This window comes from Phyllostomus hastatus, unplaced genomic scaffold (assembly GCF_019186645.2).
Source record: "Phyllostomus hastatus isolate PE091 unplaced genomic scaffold, TTU_PhHast_1.1 phas_contig_948, whole genome shotgun sequence".
NCBI lineage: Eukaryota > Metazoa > Chordata > Mammalia > Chiroptera > Phyllostomidae > Phyllostomus > Phyllostomus hastatus.
The window spans coordinates 857,765-880,282 of record NW_025333993.1 but is presented as its reverse complement, the minus strand read 5'-3'; the positions used below and the strand labels follow the sequence as shown (position 1 = coordinate 880,282).

Below are 22,518 nucleotides of genomic sequence, written 5' to 3'. Positions count from 1 at the left end.
GTAACATGGAGTCAGGCAGGACAGCCAGGGCTGTGGGGGGTGGGGGAGCATGGTTTCTGTCCAGGCAACTTATGTAAGGGGCTCTCAGGACTGATCCTGGGGGACGGGCGGCCCCGCCTCCTGGGGAGGGTGTCACAGAGTGGACGTGAGCCGCTCTGATACTGAGCTGTTAATCCTGGTGCTTTGAGAACATGCCCTAGCTTTGGACGGAGGAAAATTTTGCCTTTCCTGCGCTTTAAAGACGCAGGCAGAGTGGTGGTGTGCAGCCCGTATCGCAGTTTCCTCTGTAAAATGCCGTATGAGCTGCTTGTCTGGTGGCCAGGTGCTCCGGGGGTAGACAGTGAAGTGCGAGGCGCCCTCAGACAGGTGAAGGCAGGGCTGGGGGAACAGAGCAGCAGCCTCTCTTGAGACAGAGGTCACCGACTTCGTAGACTGGACCGTGCGATTTCCCTCCGCACCCACCGTGAGTGGACCCCTGCCTCACCGGCCATGGGTCCTGGCTTCCCCACCATGTGTGGCTGTAGGATGCACTGCTGGGTACTTGCTGAGCCAGTGGAATTAGCACCTATTCTTATCCCCGCCACTTCCGAAGGCCCTCATGAGCACTGAGGACCAAAGCCTGGGTGCTGACCGTGGTCGGTGGCAGCAGGAGCTGCGGTCTGAAGTACCAGCTGCATGTTTCTGAGCACTGGGACTCTGTAAACCACTTGGTCCATTTATCTGATGCTGGCACCAATCACCCCAACACTCAGTGGCTTAAACACAAGCAATCATTTCTTTTTGTCTGTTTGGTTCTGGGCCTTCTCTTGCACTCAGACAGTGGCTGGGGACCACCAAAGTCTCCTTCACGCCTGTGCTTGGCACCCAGGCTGGGAGAACTCAACTGAAGGGTTCCCAGGGAGCTCTCGCTGTGCCTATGGGTCTCTCCACGTGACCTCTCCAGCGTGATGGCATCAGGCTAGAGAACTGTTACTCCAGCCTCAGCGCTCCAGGTGATTGGCCCAAGAGAGACAGAGCCAGGCAAAAGCTGGATTGTCCTTTTGGCCTGGCCACACAGGTCCTGCAGCATCACATACACCATGGTCTGAATTGAGGTGTCCATAGGAGTCCACTCTGGGTCGAGGGGAGTGGACACAGGTCCTGTCTCTTCACAGAGAACAGGCAGTTGCAATACTATTTAGGGAGGCTGGTATGAGTAAATATGCCTCACTCCTTCCAACACCTGGTTTGGCCCCCAGGAAAACTGCAATTTTCAGGGTCTAAGGTGGGCGTGTTTTAATATGTGACTGTCAGAGCTCAAAAGAACCTTTGAATTATATGTAAATTCAAATAAAAAATGCATTGTTGGCTGCACTTCCAAAATCATAATATTGTTTGTTTCAGTCCATCCATCAATTATGCAAAAGCTTTTGGTGAATTTCGGCTGGTAAATTTCCATCTTCTGCGAAACTCATCATCACTGTTCTTGCAAGCTTATTGGAAAGAGTTGCATTTGTGTTTTTAAACAAATGAGTTCAAAACTCACTGAAACGTCTGGCAACAAGACACATAACATTAAAAATCAGTTCAAATACCAGTTTTCAGAGCATATCACCTGTTTTTTTTTTAACATTTTCTCACTGATTGTTAAAACTCCATTTTTACCTGGACAGATAGATTCTATAAGGTCTTTTGCTTTGTGCTAAAACATGGGCAAGCATTCCACTCCCAGACCTGGTTAGAACACCGTGATGGCTTAGCCTCATCTGTCCTCTGAAGTGGTTAGGTTCTGCAGTCTTGTCCTGCTGCCCTTTTCAGTTCATGTTAGTAATGTCATCTCCAGGCTGTGGGGTTATGTATGTGTGTGTGCACATACATGTATGCACACATGTGCATGTACATGTACCTGTGCACACATGTGTGTCTTTTAAAGCACCTACTTGGTGAGGAATGGTTGTTCAAGTAAAACAATATCACCTGTCAATCCACATACCTGGGCACAGGTAAGCTGGAATTCTGTCCTCAGACCTAAGGAATACCCTCAGACCTCTCTGGCCCTACCTCGATTCTCCCTGTAGAATCAGATGTTTGGATTTCCACCTGGATCATACCCTCCTCCCTTCTAGACTGCATCCTGGGTCCCTGGCCCCTGGAGTTCCCTGCTAGACTTCCTAGGAGTGCTTCCAAGGTTTGCTGGGCCTCTCTGGGGCAGACCTAGTCACCAGCTTATGCCCAGGCCTATGGTGGGCCAGTGGGTATATGCTATAAAAGTGTAGTAGGCAAAACTTGGCTGAGTGAGCTGGGTGGCTCACCACCAGGGCAAGGCAGGGCTGGGGGTGGGAAGAGGAGGCAGGGCTGGAGACTGCCACGGGCCACATAAAAGCCAGGTGGGACAGCCGCAAGAATTCCCACTGCAACGAGGGAGATGAGGGGAACAGATTCACTAGTCCACCAGGCTCCTTTGTGCAAAACAGAAGAGGTGCCCCTTTGCATGATGGAGCTCTGAGGTGTGGCTTGCTGGTGAGGAGCAGCCGGGTCTGCTGCCTTCGCGTGGTGGTGGTCTGGGCCTGTGCAGCAGGAACAGCATGTGGTGTGCGGTGGCCAGTGGGAGAGGGCCTCTGTCTACCTCTCTGCAGCACGATGGTTCCTCCTGTCTACGTCCCATGGGCAAATGAGTGGTCCGGGGTGAGAACTGCGCAGTCAGCATCACCCTAGTGACACGTTGCCCATCTTTATGCTGTCAGCTCGAGGGATGACTGCAAAGAGAAGCTCCAGTGCTTCTCTGCCTGCTTCCCTCAGGGAGTCTTTGGGGGGGGGCACCCAAAGGTGAAGTATCTTAGTTCTACCTTAGTTTCACATTTCCCCAAATCAGTCACTATACTGTTGATTTCACATCCAAGGCCTAGTTACACCCCCTCGCTGCCTCTTCTTGCGTCCCATGTCTTTCTTCTGGGTTCACTCTCTCTCCTACTGGGCTATGGCTCTTAGCAGTCACCTCGGAGATAGTCTGCAATCGCAGGCTTTGCTGGTCTGAAAGGCCTCCAGCCACCTCGCCGATGGGGGTCCGGGGGCATGCCTTCTCGTTGACATTGACGTTCGGCCTGCCTGGACATGGAGGTTCATTCCTCATTGACACCTACAGCTGCTGCTGATTGTCTGCTGACCTTTTCAGACATCAACTTTTTCTCTCTAGTGTCTCTCCTTTTGGGGAATTTTGTTTTAATTTTGCTCAAGTCTCAGAGTGCTGCTTCCCTGTTTTTCAATCTTCGGGCATCTATCTTGTGGGCTGAACTGTGTTCCGCAAAATTCACGTGTTGGAGTTTTCACCCCAGCACCTTACAGTGTGATTGTATGTGGAGACAAGGTCTTTACGGAGGAGATTCAGGTAAAATGAGGTTCCCGGAGGGGACCCTAATCCAGCAGGACTTGTGTCCTTCTAAGAAGAGGAGATCAGGACACACACACATACCCACCCTGGGACAACCATATGAGGACAACAGGGAGAAGACGCCTTCTGTACACCAAGGAGAAGGGCCTCAGGAGGAATCAGCCCGGAACACCTTGATCTCAGACTTCCAGCTCCTGGCACTAGGAGACAATAAATGTCTGTTGTTTGAGTCACCCTGTCTATGGTACCTTGTTATGACAGCCCCAGAAAACGACTACAGTTTCCATTCTGGAAAATTCTTAGTCATTCTCTCTTTGACCATGGCCTCTTCACTCTCTCCTGATTGCCTAAGTTGGATCGTCTTATTCTGTATTTCATATCTCTTTGTGGCCCATGTTTTAAATCAGTTTTAATCTTCCTGTGATGTTTTCTGGATGATATTCTCGTCTCTACTTTCTAGTTTGTTGAATCCCTTTTCCACTCTGCCTTATCCGTTTTTAGCCTCTACCTCACATTTTTAATTTCTATAATTATATTTTTCATTTCTAGAGTTTCTAAATAGTTTGCTTATTTAAATATTTGGTTTTCTCGTTATTCATACCACTTTTGATCTTATTATTGTTTCCATTCTCTAATTTATCTTTCGTTCTGGGGGATGCAAGTCCTATTGTGTATCTTACAGCTGTCGACTCGCTCATGCTGTTTCTTCCCTTTGTACAACTTGAATATTTCACTGTAAGCTCATCTAGGTTGTAGAAATGTCTTTATAGGAAAATATATGTTTTCTTCTCTCCAGGCACCAAGAATTTCAATCACTTAGACAAGTTTTTATTTTAGTTTCTTAGCTGGAGATCCATGCACCAAGAACGAGTGGAAATTCAGACCTCACAGTTGCATGTCACGTGCTCAGAGTTTTTATTTGGGGGAGGGGATCTTTTCTTTTGATATAGATCTGCTGATTTCTAAGCACAATGGGTAGAATTTTCCACTCTTTTTTTTGGGCGGGGGGGCTTAAGGGCCTGTGTTCTGTGGGAGGCAGCTGTCCCAGCTCATGCAGGCGCACGACCGTATCTCTCCTCTGACCTGCACGTTAAAGCCCACGCTGCCACCACTGCGGGGTCTGCCTCTGTTCTTTGTTCCCTGAGAACTGCTCTGGCGTCAGCTCCCATGACAACTGTGGCTTGGACTTATCATTTATTTTGGACACTTTTATAGTGTCCAATTTATTTTAACCAGGCTGTGTAGTTAAAATTTTCATTATTGTTGTTGTTGTCTATTCTTAGCCCACTTTCCCTACAAAATAGAGCCTGAGGCAGTTTTATGTGATACCTTTTTCCTGGGAGTGCAATCCCAGGGAAGGAGTGAGGGGAGAGGGAGCTGGGGCTGGAAGGCAGAAAAACAAATACCGGGGAGGCCACTGTGCATCACAGCCTGAGAGAGAGGCCGCACGGAGCTCCTGGGCCTGACCTATCCGAGCAGGGGAAGGGTGAGGGTGGAGTTGATCTGTTAGCTCCTATGGCCCATTGGTCAGTTTCCCTCAGCAGGTGTTTCTTCTCTCATGCTTGCAGGTTGCATGTACTCAAGTAATGACCTATCTTGATGCATTTCACCCCTCAGGGGCAACAAGAAAGTCCCGAGAAAGCAGGCAAGAGGCCTCCATCATGCACTTGGGGAAAGGTGCCATTGGGTGTTGTTTACCCATGGCATGAAGGACTGGCAATAGCCACCCTACTGGTCCCAATCATGTGTAGTGGCTGCAGTGGCAACAAGAGCAACCCAGCTCCGTGACTGCAGAAGCAAGGCCAATATTGTCAGGGCCGAGCCGGTCAGACAGCAAAGCAACTGCACCAACCCTGAGTGATCCACAAACTGAATCCCTACACTCTACCTCTTCCAACCTCCCTGAGAACAGATGCTCTTACCTGTTTTCTGAGAGTGAAGGCCAAGTGTGATTCTCCAAGATCTCTAGTCACATCTACCAGAAAGTTATAGAAAGGGTTAGCAAACCAAGCTACTGCTGCATCTTGTCTCAGCACTGAAATCGGTACTCATCCTCTCCCTCCTCCGCCCCACTCTAGCTCAGTCTCCCTCAACCAGAACTTTGCTAGTCTGAGTTGTTTGCCTTAAGGAATCAAGCCCTCGGTTGCCTTGCCTCTAATGGGCCATGGCTGTTGCAACTACGCATTTATAGTTATAACTTAGCATGGATACCAAAAGCCCCAGTGAACCTGTCGATTCCAGACATTCTCCTCCCTGGCTCCACCGAGTAGCAACAAATGTAGCTCCTCCTGGGATTTGGGGTGGATTAGCTCCGGTACAATAAGTGCATTTATTCCCTGCTTGTCCATAGGCATGAAAGCCCAAAGTAGTCCAATGGTAGTTATGGCTTCCAGTCTAGCTGTAACCCTGGCAGAAGCATTCCCCGCACCTAACCAGGGAATCAGGACTTCTCACCCAGCGGAGCCTAAGACTGCGGTGGCAGGACCACTGATCATGCAAGTGGTTCACTGAGAGTATCGGTAGGAAGGGCAAAACTGGCCTCCGTGCCTTGGTTCCTGGAACATGTGTTCAAGGTATTAGGGACCCAGTGCCATTTAGTGACTGTTGTTCCAGCACAAATCCTGTGCTCTGGAGGATAGGGACTGACCCCTGCAGGGTGCTGGCCCGGAGCTGGCACCTTAACTGAGCCACGAACAAGCCTTTGCATCATTCTTTCCAGATTGGCTGCTTCTAGGTGATGGGACACATGGCAACAACAGTGAATGCCATTATCATGTGCCAATTTTCATACCTCTTCACTTTTTAAAAGAGATTTTATTTATTTTTAGAGAGAGCAGAAGGGAGGGAGAGAGAGAAAGAGAGATGTGAGAGAGAAACACTGATTGGTTGCCTCTCCTATGTGCCCCATCAGGGGACTGAACCTGCAACCCAAGCATGTGTCCCGAGTGGGAATCAAACCAGCAAGCTGTCCCTTTGTGAGACTTCAACTTAGCCACACCCGTTAGGGCAGTACCTTCTTTACTTTGAAATGGGTCTCATGTGTTATTTAGTTTTGTTATCCAATGCAGCACAACAAACCATGTAAAAATGTAGTGATTTATTATTCTCTCTCCCCATTCTGGGGGTTGGTAGGTTAAGGGGAATGGTTTCCCCTTCGGCCCCTCACGTGGCTGTAGTCATAGGGAGACTAAGACTGGAATCCTCTGCAGGCCCTTCAGTGGCCTGAAATGGCTGGCCCTGCGGGGGCAGCAGGGGTATCTCTCTTTCCACTCGGCCTCTTGCACAGGACTAGCCTGGGGCTGCCCACAGCACGGCAGTCCCGAGGCAGCCGGGCTTCTTACGTGTTGGCTGGCTTCCTCCGGAGCAAGCATTCCAGGAGAGAAGAAATGGAAGCTACTTAAAGCCCGGCCCCAGAAACTGGCACAGCACCACTCCTGTCATTTTCTACTGGCCAAAGAACCCACCCAGTTTCAAGGAGAAGCATGAACTTCACCTTCGGATAGGAAGAATATCAAAGAATTTGTGGCCATCTTTAATCTTCCATAGACAACATATCAATAGATTGGGAACTCTGTAAGTCATTGCATAGGGTGCTGGAAGGCCCGTAGGACAAGAAAGCAAAGCTCGTACGAAAGTATGTGTCAACTGCTGTAAGGACAAATCACTCTTTCATCCAAGGTCATCTGTCTGCCTCCAAGAGGTTGGCTGGTCTCCTGGAGTATAGTGCCATGTCAGCGTTGGTCTGCACTGCTGGCACTCCGCTGTGGCAGTCCCTGGATCGGCTTCGATGAGGGGCAGGCCATGCTGTTGGAGCCATGCACAGCCATCATTCCTTTTCTGGTGGCCACTCTGTTCATGGGACACTGGCATAAGAAGTGGAGCAGCTGAGGACAGGGGCTGGCTGCTGTCCACTGATGAGTTATCCTGTCCACCTAGCCACTTGTTACTTCCTCTGGAGGAGCTGCTTTCTAGAGGTAACAATATTAGGCACAAAGACCTTCCTTCACTGGGCCTTGTATGGCAGGGCCATCCACATGCCTGTTCTCCCAAATTACTTGCTTCCAATTTCTAATCTTGTTCCTTGTAGGTCTTTGATCAGTAGCCCAAGTCATTTGGGTTGCTTGCCTTGGAGCCTGTGTGCATCCTTACCTGTGGCATGTGTCACTCCACGTAAATGGCATAACTAAATGCCGTGCTCAGAGCTCTTCTACCAGCAGGATTGGCCTTCACCACCTTTAGGGCCACCCAGAGGGCACCGTGATGTGGCAGTAGTCTGTTTCTGCCTGGCACCAACATAGTGTGCCGACCCAACTCTGTTTCAGGCTAAAATTTCTTCCTGGCCTATCCTTTACCGTGGAGAACCCCTATGAGGCCATGAGGGATATGTGGAGGAAGAGGCACTGGTGTAACAGAGGTAGGTGACCCAGGGTCTAGACCAACAGGAACTTTCTTGAGCCTCAGATCCTGCTCAGACCTAATCCCCAATGCACTATTTCCTTTGTATGATGGATTGCTACTGCACTCAGTGGATCTGATAATACCCAGCTAAAGCCCTGGTGGCTGCAGTACTGGAACTCAGGGATATAGAAGCAGAACCTCTTCCACCTCCGTCCTCAGTGCTGAGCTGGGGCCCATGACGAAGATGGAAAAAAAGAGGCACCTGGCTGACGAGGGCTGAGGATTCTCAGGTATGAGAGTGATGAGGAGAAAGGCCACCATCTGATGGGGAGTGAGCTGGATCACTGAGCTCAGGACAAAGGAGGAACAGACCTGAGGTGTCTGAGTGTCAGGCTTGGGGAGGGAGAGAACCTGCCCTTCACTCTGTCTGCTAGGGGAATTTCTCTGCTGCTCCGGCTCTGCTCACAGGGCCTAGTGGTAGACCCTGGGCTCGGCATCTTGGGGAGTGGAGTGCCTGACATGGCACACTTGAGACCCTCTGAGGATTAGTTTTGTAGCCTTGCCTTTGTTCACGAGTTTGCAAACTCCTTAGCTCTTGCCGGCGTGGTGCTGTCAGGGTGCACGTGCTGGCCTGGCTCACAGATTCCCAGTTTGTGATCCATATAGTAGCAAAGGGGGTTTCCTCCTTAATTTTCATTTTAATGGTTGATTTCTCAACATGTACGTTCTTGCATTTTCACCTGAAGATTCTCATCACAGGTCTTTAATGGCAGGAGTCAAAGACCAATAAAGTAGAAAGACAGTGCAATTGGGAACCAATGACATAGATGGAACCCTAAGAAAATAGGGGTCCCAAGTAAATAAGGGTGTGGAGGGTTGGGCCCAGCCTGTCCCCTCACCCTCTTCCTATCACAAGGGTGTTCTACAATCAGATCAATATGTTTAAATCACCTGCACTGATGCTGACTGGAGATGCTTATTTATGTCGACAGAGAAGTTTCACATGATTTTAACAAAAAAAAAAAAAACAGCAAGTGAACAGGAGTCTGTTTTAGACCAGTAGATGTACACAGACAGAGCATCCACAGTGACCCACATTTAGTCACACAACTTGGGGACATGTTCTTCCTGCAGGTATCAGAGGTCTTCTCTTTCCCTCCCAGCCTCTACCTGCCGCCCGGAGTGGAGGGAGGGAGGGCGGGTGCTGAGTGACTCAAAGATAGTCGTTCTCATTGTAGAGGCTTCATGGCCGAGGTACACGGAGGAGGGCTGGAATTTTGTCTTCCCCTTTCACCCTGAAATTCTTCTAAAAATAGAAGGGAAGGCTGGATGACCCGAGTTACTGCTGCTCCTGTGATGTGTGAGCAGATGTGGTAGTTCTTTTCAGAGAGGAAAAAGAAGGCAGTATCTCTCTTGTTTACACAAATATTAGAAACCTCGAATATATAACAAAGGAGATAAAAGTGGGGTGGGATCCAGAGGATGCTAAAAAAAAACACCAAACAACAACCAAAGAAACGGTCCAGAGCCTGACAAGTACTGGGGGGTCTGGAGCTGCCCGATCCAGTTCGCTCCCTTCCTCTTTCTGTTTTTTCTTTGTCTCTCCTCTCTGCCTCTGTTTCTCTCTATTCCTCTTTCTCTCTCACTGTCTCTGTGTGTGTGTGTGTGTGTGTGTATCTTTCTCTGTCTCTCTCCCTCTCTCTGCCTCTGTCCTTCGTCCTGTTCATCTGTCTTGTATGCTGTATCCATGCTTGCCACTTCCTATGCAGCCCATTTCCCGCCACACCATCTTCTGAGCCTGCACCTTAGCGGCCTGACTGGTCCTGGTTTTTCTGCCTCTGGGACCTTCCCACAGTTGTTTAGGAGGTGGATTGAAGGCACCAGAGGAGACCCTTTGACTGTCCTGCCTAATAAAGCTGCAATGGGATATTTCAGCAACCAAGTAAGACAAGTCAGGTGCTGTCTTTCGTCTCTGACGTCACAGGGAGGAACTTTTGCGCACTGACCTGTGGATCTGCTTCCCGATTCTCATGGTACCACCCTGGCTACCACAGAATCACCTCCGAGCTCAGCAGACCCTGCCTCCCCCAGGCAGCTTTTTGTGAGAACAGTGGTGGCAGTGCAGGGAGGGAGGGAGGGCAGGCCCGTTAGGGGTGGCTTGGGGTTGTGGCCCTATGAAGGGAGCTTCTTCCTCATTGTTTTCTGAAGGGGATTTTAGCACAGTCCTCCCCACCACCCCATTTCCCAAACTTGTGTTTAGGTGAGCATAAAGATGGTTGTGATGACAATGCAAGTTGTCACCGCGGCAGGCCCACAGGGGTGAGCGGTATGGGGATAAGTGACCTTCTGAAAGCCATCAGATGCTCCATACTCCACAGAAGACCTGTCCCCATAGTAGGGGAGAAGGGAACCCTGCAGCTGGGGGTCCTGAGTTCCACATGCCAGGAAGCCTGGGGGAGAACTACACACCTGGGAGGACATTAACACTAATTACCACTGGGACTGTTTCTGCACATAACTATTCTACTTCCCACCCCCTCAACCCCTCGTCCGCCTTATAAAGCCGTCTAACATGGAGTCAAACCGGCTCCCGTCCCCACCCCTCCAGATGCTCCAGTCCTGTGATAAGGTGGACACACTCCCTGGTGGCAGGGCCGTGTGTGACAGGAAGGCCAGTGCTATGAGACTTGCCAGGGTCTGGCCTGACATCATTCCAAGCAGATGATAATTATGTGTCTCCTTCCCTCTCTGCTCCCCTCAACAAAACATCATGGAGTTATTTATAAACACGGGCCCCTGGGTGCACTTCTTACGGGAAGGGCCGCAGCGACAACGGCGAAAGCGCACTCATCCTAACGCACAGGAAGCATAGCAACCCGGTGGTGGTGGAGACGTGGAGGCGGGTTGGTCCTGTTCAAGGGGCGGAGCTGAGCCCCGGCCAGCTCCGCCCCGCCCAGCTGCTGTGGTGTGGGGGTGGAGGCTGCTCGGGTCGGCAGTTCGGCTTTCACAGATCTTCTAACTTGTGATAATATGCCCGCAGACACAGATTGTCTTGTGTGTCAAGGGCGGAGGCAGGAGATGAGCTGCTTTTTCCTCCCAGGAACTGGAAATAATTGAAAGTTGTTAGGGTCCAACATGCTGTCCCGAAAACACTATCATTACTTTCCTAATGACTATCTGTGTCTTTCAGGAGGCTATGAAGGCAGCTGAGAGGCGTCCGGCTCCTGGAGAGGACGGGGAAGTGGGAGGCTGGCAGCCTGTAATCTAGGCGGGGGGGGGTGGGGGGGTGGGAGGGCTCAGGGTGCTCTGCATGTGCCCCTGCGGTGCATTCTGGCCTTGAGAATGGGGTCCCCAGGGTCCCTTTGGCCCTTTTTGCCTGCGGAGTCACACTGAAGCTGACAGAGCCAAGAAGTTGGGACGCTGGAAATTCTTGCACCCCTGGTCTCCTGGTCCAAATCCTGCTGGCTGTGCTGCATCATCCCTTCTTGTTCAATTCCCAGTGTCCTGTCCTGGTGTCTCCATCGTGGGACCACCGAACCATGGCTTCTGCCTCCCTCTGCTGCTACATTCTCCTTCCTACCCCTAGAGCACATGGTTAAATCACACCTGCTCTGAACATGACGGGTGTCACCCACACTGCTGGGAGGGGCTCCCCTGGTCCCTGCCTCCAGACCGGTCTTCGGAAGTACTCATGAACCATACTGCTGCCTTTTCAGGTGACCCCACCAGACCCTTCTGACCCTCCAACCCACGCCCTTTCTTTTTTAAAGGTTGTTTTTGATCTACAAAAGTGACATGTGAGGACGTGAGCACCGTAGCTTTATGACTTTCCCCGTAACCAACCTCCTCTGGTGTGGACCCTCCAGAACTTTCTCTCTGGTGTTGTCCAGTCCTGCCTGCCTCTGGGTGCCAGCCAGCTATACCTTGTGTCGCGTGGTAAGGCTCCAGTACTAGGCCGTTTTTAATGCTCCCACACTCGAAAAAGAGGTCATAATGGTAACTTTTGAGTGGGTGGGCTTCCTGCGGCTCTCTTTCCACCCTTCACCACCCACGAAGCAGCAGGGTTCAGAGAGGAGAGGCCTGGGAAATGCCTTTTGTCCCTGTCTAGGAGCAAATGGTGCCAATGAGACCCTGGGCAGGGATGCTTGCGGAGGACACAGCTATTCCCAGGATCCCCGCCCCCCCCCCCCCCCCCCCCCCCCCGCCCCAAGCCCTGCTCTGGCCGCCAGCTGTCCCCTCCCCTAGCTCCGAGGCGAAAGAGACCGATTAAGGATGAGCCCTATCCCGGGCTCAGGGCCCGGGGAGGGCGACGCCTGGTCCAGCTACCCAGTCCCCTAGTGATTCCCGGGGGTCTGAGGCTACCGCAGTGCCTGTGACCTGATTCGTGTCGTGGATGCTGCGATGGAAGAAATAATTCTTGCTGAGAATAGGCCACAATGCAGAGATGGGACACGAAGGGCTGAGAGCCACGAAAATGACCGGAATAGAAACAAAACAGCAGATCGCAGCCCAGGAGGTGTGGAGAAAGGGTAATGATACGAAACAAGCTGGACTTGCTCTGATCCCGAGGACAGCCCAGCTTTTCAGCCAGCCTCGGTCTTCGTCCTCGGGTCACCTGTGGGCAGGTGTGCCAACCAGGCACCTGCGAACGTCCAGGCGTAAGCCCATCTGCGTCCTGAGTTGACCCCGCGGGCAGACGGGCACACTGCCGACAAATGGATTCTGCGGCGTGGAGGAAGGGGACATCAACCGAGGCGATGGGACGGTTGGGGGATTGGGCTCGCTGTGGGCATCGGAGCCCAGTCCGGTAGGGGCAGGGGCGGCGGCGGGGCCGGTAGGGGACTCGCTAAGATCTGGGGAACAGATCCCGAGATTGGGAGGAGTGTTTGCTTTACTTATCACCAAAGGACCCGGGCCCGCGGGATAGGAGGGAGCGAGAGTCTGACGCTTGGACGTCCCAGGCCACGCCCCAGCCAGGGACCCGCCTCGGCCCCACCCTACCTACTGTTCCGCCCCTTGCCCTGTTCCAGGCCCCGCCCAGGCTAGTAACCGGTCTGCTCAAGGTCCCTCTCAGCTCCCACTTACAGCCCCGCCCCGTCTCTGGCCCCGCCCCCACCCCACCCAGTGGCCCGTCCCCGGCCCGTGACACGCCGGCCCAAGGCCCCGCCTCCTGCCCGCCCCAACTTTTCGTACTGCCCCTTCGCTATTGGCCTGGTTCAGCCCTCGCCTCCGCGACGCTGCTGGTTTCTTTCAGGAGAGCTTCACAGGCTCTGATTGGCCGTTCACTCTCCGTTCCGCCGTTCCATTGGTCTGCGGCGCCCGCTTTCGCGGGACTCTGCACTTAGGTTGGGGCGGGGCCAGTGGCGGCGCGCGGCGCGGGATTGGTCAGCCGCACAGAGGGGGTGGGCTCGCGCCGCGCGCAGCGCCTCGGCTGGAGCGCTAGGAACCGCTACCGGCGCCTCAGTCGCCTTAATCGCCTCAGTCGCTTCAGTCTCTTCGGACTTCTTAGACTCAGTCTCTTCTGGCTCCTCCGCCACCGCCTGGATCACACCGTCCCCACTCCCCATCCCGGCCGGGCCTCCCGCGGGCTGGCCCGCGGACGCGCTCTCGGTGAGTGAGTGGTCACGGGCGGGGCCAGGGGCGGGGTCCACAGGTGGAGATGGGGTCCAGGCCGGCAGTCGGGGTCCGGTCCGGGGTCTGGGGCCTGGTGTCAATCTCGGGTCGGGTCCCTGTCGGGGTCCGGGCCGGGCGGTGGTCAGGAGGCCGTGGCCGGGCGGCGACCTCCGGCGGCCGCCAACTTTAACCGCGGGGCTTGCGGGCGGAGGCGCGGGTCGCGGGCTGACCGAGCCCCCGAGAGGCGGAAAGAGCGGAGGCCCCGCCCGCCCGGGCCAACTTGGGCGGCAGCTGCTACGCGGGTGGGCGGGTGGATCGGGCCCCGGTCACCCCCCCCTTCCCCGCGACCCTCGGAGTTAGCGCCCGGCGGGCCGCCTCTCTGAGGAGCCGGAGCGCGCCGGGGGCCGGGGGCCCGGCGGGGGTGGGGGCGGGTGTCTGGGATTCGCGCGAGGAGCTGCGGCGGGTCTCCCCTTCCCCCACTCCCTCAGAAGTTGTTGGCGAGACGCTGCCTCCGGTAACGGCTGGATGGCCTCGCTTGTGGGTGAACAGCTGCCACGATTTTGTTCTGGGCTTTATGAGGCTTAAGTTTCAAACGACTTAAACTTGCTCGCGCGGAGGACTGAGAGAGATCGTGGGGGCAGCGGCCCCGGCGCCCTGTGCCCGGGACGCGGGAGCTGCCGCGGACGCGCGGGTGCCGAGCGCCGGGCGGGCGAGCCGGACCCTCGCGGTGCCCTTGGCGTCCCCTCCCTCGAACGCCGCAGCTGCCCCCTCGGCCCAGGCGTCTGCGTCGCTCCGTGGACACTGTGTCCAAGCGGGGAGGAGGTGACCTGGGGGTGAGGGGCACGTTCCTCCTCTCTGGTCCCTGTATTTTATTTGGGGGTGGGCCACAGCGTGTTTCTTATTGTCTCCACAAGTGTTTTGCTCCGGAAGCGTTGTTCAGTAAAAGTTTATTTTTCCTTCCTGCCTGGTGGCTTTTCTGATTTTTCTCTTGCTACACCGAAGTACATTTCTCACACGACGCATTTAAAAGTGAATGAAGAGTGAGATCTTAAATCTTGTGCGTAGGGTTGGTTATCTTCCTTCCGCCTTCCCTTCGAGGCAGCATGGACTCCGGGGCCTGTTTGCCCTGCGCGCGAGCTGACGGAGCACTGCCTGGGTCCTGAGGATTTGTGGTGTGCGGTTCCCCGAAAGGAATGCTGGGGGCGAGCAGGCCTTGACCGGAGACCTCCGAGACCAGCTGGGTGGTGCACAGACCCTCCAGTTCAAACCGTTCCTCTGGCACAGGGATGAGTTGTCCCTTTTCTGTTTTTTGAACTTGGCTTGGATATGGGAACCAGAGAAGTGCGCAAGGGAGCTTCCCTGTTGAAGACAGCCGATTTCCAGGCTCCTCCTGCCCAGAACAACTCATAACTTTCAAAAATGTCTCAGGGAGGCCCATTTTGGTTCAGGACACTGAAGATCATTGGCGCTCTGGAGGGGCTGTTGGCAAGATACCAAAAGACCTCACTGATCCTCACGTTGGAGGACCCGGAGTAGTGTTGGATGGTGTTTTCAGACTTGGAGATCCAGTGGAAACCAAGGGGTCTTCACTTATAAATGCAGTCACTGACCAACAGAGGTCCGTCAACTGATGTCCAGCCAACTGATGTCGGACAACAAAGTACTGTTGTCTTTCCCTTGTATGTAGATGCTGTTGTTTGTACAGTGCAGGTTCATTACACACGTTTTAAGATTTGCACAACTTTATGTGTTTTCTTAGTTAACACTCAATATTATAAAGTTATAAGAAGGTTTGATGGTAAAAGGAGTCTTTATAACTGAAAAGGTTGGGTGTCCTGTTTAGAACTCAGGGCTTTGTGACTGATGTTGCCATAGGTGGTGCTGATTATTGGTGATATTGGACCTCAGAACATCACTTTTTCGGATGTCATTATTAATGCTCAGGGTTAGAGAAAATATACAGCTTTATGGTTACTTTTTTTGTATGAGAACATTTCAATACTTGTTCATTTTGTTAGATGTTTAAAAAGAAGCTATCTCTTTTCCTGTTGTTAGAGGGAGGCTCAGAGCATGCTGCGTTTATGTTTGCAGAAGTCCCATGAGATCCTTGAAACAATCTAGCCATTCAAGACTGGATGCTGTGCTTCAGTTTCAACAATTTCAGTTCCTTGACCTGTAGCCAATTTGTGGACTCACAGCCATGTGTCAGTGACAAAGTCATTCCTAATTTCTCAGAAATCCCAGGGCTTTATTGTAAAAGTAATCAGTGAATCAGATTTTGGTAGGTAGAAGTTATTCCCTTTGGTGAAGAAGGCTGGTCCTTTGGACCATAACAAAAGAAAATACCTGCTTATGTATTAGAATGACTCTGAAACTTGAACATTAGAATGAATGCTGTGTATTTTGAGCAGCTCTGATTTCTTAGTCTTCAGGACAAGGACTCTACAGTCAAGCATGGGCCCACTGTCCATGGTGCTGAATATGTGCTATCTGATTTTTTTTCATCTTCAATTTTTCTTTTCACTGTGAGTGGTTTTTGGATTACATTTTAAAATGAACTTCAGAATTCATACTATTAAAGAAAATTCAAACAGGGTAATTTTACTGAATCTGAAAGGAAGCGTGCATTTTAAAAACTTAAGTCATATTATTGTCTTTTTTTATAGTGGACAATTGTGCAGACTCAACAGTTTCATTCCCTTGCTCAGTTTCCTCCCTAGGTGAGGATTTTCTTGCTAGCTATGGACATTAAGTAGCATATCATTGAAACTAAATGAAACCATGTTTGATTAACAACCACCCTCTGAAGAATGTACTTTTACTATAACATATGCAGATATTTTTACATATAGGCAATTTGTTTTTCCCTAAACAGTGTCGATTGTAGCATCCCTCACACTCACTGGCATTGTGCGCCCCACCCTTCCTGGAGTGGGACCAGAGCTCTCTGATTATGTGGTGGGACTGTTGGGCAGTCTCCAGGCACTCCTGCTGTGTTGGAGCAACATCTACGCTCTCTTCTATAATTTTGAGAACATCTTTGTAAATCATTTAGAGAAATCCTTTATTTCTCTTGAGGTTAACTTTACCTGTTCCTTTAGAACTGCCCCACAGGTTAGCAATAGAAAATAATGGGCGTTACTTGTGGTACAGAGTTTCTTCCACATGATAGTAAATTGTGCATCAAACTAAACATTGGATTGTTTAATTGTTTTTGTTATGAGCATTTTAACTAGTTCTTTGGCCCTATTTGATGTGTACTTAACCTAGGTTACTCTTTGCATCTGTTTTCTTGAGGGGAGTCCAGGGTGGCTTTCTTCTGCCTCCTCCAAGCTTCAGAAATACTCTTTGAGTGCCCACTCTTTGCCAGGCTCTGTGATATCACCCTGGAACCCACAGGGAAATGAGACAGAGTTCTTAATCATTGAAGGACTCACTACTTTGGATGAGGAAAAAACATGTAAACAGATGGTTGCAGGGGGCTATGCTCGAGGCTGCAATTGGGATATACAGAAAGCTAGGTTAGTGTATTGAAAGAGGGGTGATTCATTTAGGCTAGCAATCAGAGAAGGCATCAAAGAGGACATAGCCTTTGGGCTGAGCTCTGGAGGATGAATTGTCATTTTTGGGCTTGGATGGGTATAAATCAATTCAAAAAAGACAGGAAGGTTGGTGTAATGGGAGAACAGGGTATGTGGTAGCACGGAGGCTGGAGGGCTGGAGGGTATTTTGAAAGGGTTGGGACTCCACTAGAGGTGTGTGTATAGGGGGAGAGTTGAGAAGAGGTTGTGTGGCAGAATAATGGCCTTCTAAAGCAGAGTATGTCCTAATCTAGAGAACCTGTGAATCTGGTATATTGCTTGGCAAAGAGGATTTAAGGTAGCAGATGGAATGAGGTTGTTGTTAATCAGCTTATTTTATTTTATTTTATTTTATTTTATTTTATTTTATTTTTTTAAAAGATTTTATGTATTTATTTTCAGAGACAGGGGAAGGGAGGGAAAAAGAGAGGGAGAGAAACATCAATGTGCCAGAGAAACATCAATTGATTGAGAGATGTGCAGGAGATGTGTGAGAAAAACAACTATTGGCTGCCTCTCACACACCTCCAACTGGGGACCTGGCCTACAACCCAGGTATGTGCCCTGACTGGGAATCAAACTGTAGACCCTTCTGTTCACAGGCAGGTGCTCAACCCACTGAGCCACACCAGCCTGGGCTACTGGCTAATTTTAAAATAAGGGTATTATCTTGTATTACCCTGGTGGGCCTAAAGTAATCACAAGGGTCCTTAAACGTGCAAGAAGTAGGCATAGGAGTCAGTGTCATAGTGATGTGAAATGAGGAAAATTACCCATCATTTCTGGCTTTGATAATAGAAGGGGTCACGGGCCAAGGAATGCAGGGAAAGCTGGAAAAGGCAAGAAAATGGATTCTTTCCCAGAACCTCCAGAAAGGAACACAGCCCTGCTTACTCCTTGATTCTAGCTCATTGAGAACTAGGTCTGACTTTGGATCTGATCTCCAGAACTGTAAGGTAATTAATTTGTCTTGTGTTAAGCCACTAAATTTATGGAAATTTGTTAGAGTAGTCACAGGAAACTGATACAAGTTGGGATTCCGCTCTAGGAAGTTTTAGCTGGTTAAGTTTAAGGAGGAAATAATATAGTCAGATTGGCTGTGGAAGATAAACTGATTTAGCTGCTTTGGGGAGGACGTTGCCCCAGGTAAGCATGGCATCTGATATTATCTTACCTGGCCTGTGTCCCACTTGAAGTCTTTCTCCTAGCAGCCTGTTCAGTCTCCCCCAACCCTCTGTTAAACCCATGTTCCACTGACCTACCTTTCCTCTGTTCTGGGCACTGAGGAGAGAGTGGACCTTGTATTCATCTCTAAGTGGGATTGTGGGGTCATAGGGTAGGTCCAGTTCCAACCTCAGAGCTGTTATTTCTTCACATCCTTGCTAATCCTCTATGTATTCAGATGTTTTAGTTGTCAGTCTGATAGATATGAAATATCTCACTTTTAATTTGAATTTCCTTGATTACTAGTGCATTTGGAAACTTTTTATCCATTTAGGTTTCTTCTTCTCTAAATTGTATTCACATATTGTTTGTCCATTTGTTGCTTGGGTTGTCCTTTATATAGCTTTTTATAAGTTCTTTATATATTCTGGATTCTATTTGTGCCCTATTTTTATCCTTTTAAAATGCTGTTTTGATGAGCAGATGTTTAGTTTTAATATAGTCAAACTTATCAATAGTTTCCTTATGGTTTGTGATTATTAAGTCTTATTTAAGATATTCTTTGTTACCACAAGGTTATAAGATATCCTTCTCTTTAAATTTTTTTTTAATATTTGCTTTTAATATTCTTCTTTGAACTTATTTTTTGTGTGAGATAGAAACATAATTTTAGAATTTTTCTAGTAATATTTATTGAGTGCCATCCTTTTCCCCAGCAATGCTACCTTTGGAATATATCAGATTTCACTAAGGTGTAGATCTGTTTCAAATTATTCATGTAAATAATGATAATTTTATTTCTTCCTAGTCTTTAAATATTTTATTATTTGTCTTATTCCTTTTGTTTGGATCACTAGACAAAGTTGTGATAATGCTATCCTAATATTGTTTTTAAATTAAAAGGGAGTTTTTTAAAAAGCTTTAATTGTGAAGTATGCTGGGTTTTTTTGTTGATTCCTTTTATTAGGTTAGAGATGGTCTCATCTACTAATTGATAAAATGGTTTCTAAAATCATTACTAGATTTTGAATTTTATCAAATGGTTTCTAGACAGGTGCAGAAAGCACACCTGTCTAGATGATATTATGTTGTTTTTTCTTTAAACTGTGACTGAGATGAAGTATTTTCATCTTTTAATTTAAAACCATCATTGATTTCTTGGTATAAGCTATACATTGTCATGATGTACTACATTTAATGATTATAATGGGATCCAATATGGTAATACTTCATTCAGGATTTGGGTACATATGCTCATTAGAAGCATTAACCAATAATAATTGTTTCTTGTATTACTCTTTTTCAGATTTAGTATCAAGGTGATACTTCATTATCTCTGTAATTGTTCCTGAGAAGAAGGGATTTTTTTTCCCCCTGGAAGTTTGGCAAATTGCTTATTAAATGTCCTAGATCTGGGCCCTTTTAGAGCGTGGAGACTCTTGCACCAGCCAAGTATTACTTTATAAGGGTTGCTGGTTCATTCTGCTCACATTTTATTGGCTGGAAGGAGTCATTTTGGCCACGCCTAGATTAAAATGGGGTAGGGAAGTGGAGTCTTCCATGTCCTGCAATTTTAGTACAACTGGGTATTAGTAATATTCACCACACTGTGGAGGCTAATTGATGTCAGTGCCACAGAGTTAGCTAAAACTCACACGGTGTGCCTAAGTCTTGATCGTGGGTATTGCAAGTGTGTTGTACATCAGAGGACCAATGAGAATGTGAAGTTAAGGTATCATTTTGGTTTGTGTTCGTACTTACTCTTTCCAGAACCCACCTTGAGAATGCCTGCTTTCTACTTCTTAATGCAGAGGAAAAGTCTCCCTTTCTCATTCCTTCCCGTTGATCTAAATCTTAACCATTCTTTAAGGCTGGCACAGGACCTGCTGAAATTAATTCTCTGTGTTAACTCTGACCCATGGTAAACTCTCCCTTCAATTGTTACAGTACTCTACTGCCTCAGCAGTGTAGAGAGCAAGGTTCAGTTGTGGTTGGGGGGGTTGGTTGATGTGAAGAGTCTTCAGATGCAAGCACAAACTTCCTTTCTTTGCTTGGGCTCTGCAGTGGGAGGCAAGATATAGTGGACAGGCTCTATGAAGATGGCCCCGTCGTGATCCCCACCTCTTAGTATTCATGCCCTTGTGTTATCCACTCCCATCAAAGTGGGACCTGTGACTTGCTTCTAATGGAATATGGCAAAAGTGATGACATGTCACTTCCATGTTTATGTTACATTATATGCAATTTTATCTTGCTAGAAACTTATTTAGAGACTTTGTTTGCTGGATTGAGTTTAAGTGGCTGAGTTGGGGAAGCCCACATGGCAAGAACTGGAGGTGGCATCCAGGAGCTGAAGATGGCATGCAGGGACAGCCAGTAGGAAGTGGGGGTCCTCACTCTTACAAGTAAGCAAAATCTGCCAATAGCTTGAGTGAGTTTAGAAGTGGATTCTCCTGCAATTGAGCCTTCAGGTGAGAACATGGCCTGGCCAACAGCTTGAATCAGCCTTGTGAAACCCTAAACAGAGGACTCAGTTAAGCCTTCTCAGTTTTCTGACCCACAGAAACTGAGGTAATAAATGTGTGTTGTTTTAACTTACTAAATTTGTTATGCATCTATAGAAAACTAATGTGTCAGATCTGTACCCTCACTAGAAGTAGGTCTGGATTGATGAAGAGCGTTTGAATTTATTTGAGATGGTCAGTTTTTCATTATTTTTAAAAATGTTTTTTCTATTTATAAAATTAATGCAAATGTTTTGTGTAGAAAAATTGGAACAAGTGGAAAGTATAAAGAACAAAATGAACATCTATAATATTAGCACACAAAGATAGCTAATACTTTTTTATACTTTTATATACTTTTATACTTGTATATATGGTATGCACATCCTAAAAATTGGGATTCATTCCATAATGTGTTTTATGAACAACTTTTTCCCTTTATACTTGATAGTGAGCATTTCCTGTGTCATATCATAATTCTTTTAAAATATGATTTTGAATGGCTGTATACTATTCCAATGGGTGTCCCAGTTGATTGAACCACTGCCCTATAGCTGGACATTTATGCTGCTTTGAAATATTTACCATTATAAATAATGCTTTGATAAATATTCTATACAAAAATCATTGTGTGTATCACCTATTATTTCTGAAGGATAAATTTCTAAAGGCAGAATTATTAGGTCAGAGTTTGTAGATGTTTTTAAGCCTTTTGATACCTAACCATTCAGCTTTCATTGTCTCTAAAAAACAATACAAAACTCAAATGTCTGTTTCTGTAATTCACCAGGTTGGGATAGGACAGAACTATTGATTTTTGAGCATTTAGGTTTCTGTTTTCTTAACCCTGTTTGCAAAGTGCTTTTAAATTATTCATTAAAGTGCAGTATGGATTCTATTTATAGACATGTTTGTGTATGAGATTGCTCCCTTAATGTCTGGGCAAAAAGCCTATGAATTGCTATTATCACATCCCCATCTTTGTAAATCCTTTTCCACTCCTATCCACTTTTTCTTTGTTCTCAGCCAAATAGGGACACTGAGACACGTAAGGTCTTACAGCCTGTGATTACTCAAATGGAATGGCTGCTCAGTGGCTAGCCCTTGTTCTTTTCTGCTTGCCATTCTTAAGTAGTTGACGTCATAAAGATTAGAGATCAGAATATTATTAATTCAAAAATATATTTATGTTTCATAACACAATGAGTGCTTATTTAGAAAATTTCTAAAGTAAAGATTATCATAAAAACAATAAAAATCTTTAATTCTATCATTGACAGATGACCACTGTATCATATAACTTTTTCATGTTAGCTTATTCCTGTAATATATTGATTAGTTTACAATGACTGATACTTTATTTGGGATTTTTGCATACAGGTCTGTGAGTGAAATTGACCCATAATTTCCCTTTCTTGTAACTGTTCTCTCTCTAGAGATGAATACTTGATTTATTAATTTGCAGCTTCTCTCTTTTACTAAAAGGTGCATTTACATTGAAACATTTCCTTATAAATAATGCTTTAAGTGCATTATACAGAGTTAGATTTGAGGTTTTTCATTATTGTTTACTCTGTGCTATACACTGAATTGTACACCCCCATCCCCCAAAGTCATATGTTGAAGCCCCAAGGTTCAAATGAGGCCATGAGTGTGAGGTCCTTATGATAGGGTAATTAGTGCTTTATGAGAAGAAAATAGAGAGCTTGCTTCCTCTCTCTCTCCATGCCATGTAAGGATTTAGCAAGAAGGCAGCCATCTGCAAGCCAGAAAGGGGGCCCCCTCACCAGACCCTGACAATGCTGGCACTCTGATCTTGGACTTCCAAGCCTCCAGAACTTCGGGAAATAAATGTCTGTTGTTTAAGCTGTCTGTGATATCTTGTTATAGC

General features: G+C 48.1%; 1 protein-coding gene across 16 annotated transcripts in view; it reads left to right on the top strand.

Moving 5' to 3' along the window:
- The first annotated feature begins 13,183 nt into the window (after positions 1 to 13,183).
- Positions 13,184 to 22,518, top strand: part of PCBP3 (poly(rC) binding protein 3) — a 219,144-nt gene continuing 209,809 nt past the window's right edge. For 13 of the 16 annotated variants that reach the window (XM_045852727.1, XM_045852726.1, XM_045852712.1 and 10 more), the window contains exon 1: positions 13,186 to 13,375. The gene's annotated coding sequence lies outside the window, so the exon portion shown is untranslated. Of the gene's footprint in view, positions 13,376 to 22,518 lie in introns of all 16 variants that reach the window. The other 3 variants (XM_045852724.1, XM_045852722.1, XM_045852729.1) reach the window with 2 other exon arrangements.